Source organism: Grammomys surdaster, unplaced genomic scaffold (genome assembly GCF_004785775.1).
Source record: "Grammomys surdaster isolate TR1022 unplaced genomic scaffold, NIH_TR_1.0 126298, whole genome shotgun sequence".
NCBI classification, from domain to species: domain Eukaryota; kingdom Metazoa; phylum Chordata; class Mammalia; order Rodentia; family Muridae; genus Grammomys; species Grammomys surdaster.
In genome coordinates this window covers 3033264-3034830 of record NW_021621098.1, presented here as the reverse complement: position 1 = coordinate 3034830, position 1567 = coordinate 3033264, and positions in this window count along the sequence as shown.

Below are 1567 nucleotides of genomic sequence, written 5' to 3'. Positions count from 1 at the left end.
TCTCCTTCCTTCTGTTTTTCTTTCTTCCTTTATTTTTCTCAGTTTTTGCCAGGGTCTCACTATGTACCCAGGCTAGCTAGAACTCACTCTGTAGACCAGGCTGCCCTCATACTTGCAGAGACTCACCTGCCTCTGCCTCCGGCGTGCTGGGATCAAAGGTGTGCATCCCTACAACTGGCTTTACTACTGTTCTCAATCCCACCCTTTCCTGTCTCCTGTAGCATCTTTTTTTTTCTTTTTTTCTTTTTTTTTTATTGGATATTTTATTTACATTTCATATGTTGTCCCCTTACCCCATCCCCCACCCACCCGGGAACCCCCCATCCCCTTACCCCTCCTCCTTCTTCTCCGTGGATGTAACCCCCACCTACCCCCCCACTCCCACTTCCCCACCCTCAAAATTCCCACCCTCTGGGGCGTCCAGCCTTCATGAGGTCAAGAATCTCTTCTTCCACCTGTGCCTGGCAGGGCCCTCTACTCTTACATATTCAGCTGAAGCCCTGGATCCCTCCATAAGTGCTCCCAGGCTGGTGGTTAGGACCCTGGGAGCTGTGGTTGGTTGGTATTGTTGCTCTCCTCATGGTGCCACAAACCCTTTCAGCTCCTTCAGTCCTCACTGTAACTCCTCCATTGAGAACCTCATGATCAGTTCAATGGCTAGTTGTGAGGATCTGCCTCTGAATATGTCAGACTCTTGAAGGCCTCTGAGGAGACATCCATATCAGGCCCTTATCGGCATGCACTTCCTGACTTCCACATCAGCATCTAACTTTGGTGACTGCACATGGGATGGATACTCAGGTGGAAAGGTCTTCAAATGGACCCTCCTTCAGTTTCTGTCCCTCACTTTGTCTCCATATTTGCTCCCTTGAGTATTTTGTTGCTCCTTCTAAGAAGAACTGAATCACCCCCACTTGGTTTTCCTTTTTTATGAGCTTCATGTTGCCTGTGAGTTGCATCTTGGGCATTTCAAGGTTCTGGGCTAATATCCAATAATCAGTGAGTGAATACCATGTGTGTTCTTTTGTGATTGGCTTACTTCACTCAGGATGATAATTTCTAGTTCCATCCATTTACCTAGGAACCTCTCGAATTCATTGTTTTTAATAGCTGAGTAATACTCCATTGTGTAAATATACCATATTTTTTGAATCCATTCCTCAGTTGAAGGACATCTGGGTTCTTTCCAGCTCCTGGCTATTATAAATAAGGCTGCTATGAACATAGTTGAGCATATGTCCTTGTTATATGTTCGAGCATCTTCTGGGTATATGCCTAGGAGTGGTATAGCTGGATCCTCAGGTAATGCTATGTCCAATTTTCTGAGGAACCGCCAGGCTGATTTCCAAAGTGGTTGCACCATCTTGCAGTCTCACCAACAATGGAGGAGTGTTCCTCTTTCTCCACACCCTCGCCAGCATCTACTATCACCTGAGTTCTTAATCTTAGCCATTCTGACTGGTGTGAGATGGAATCTCAGAGTTGTTTTGATTTGCATTTCCCTGATGACTAAGGACACTGAACATTTCTTTAGGTGCTTCTCGGCCATTCGAGTTCCTTCCATTGA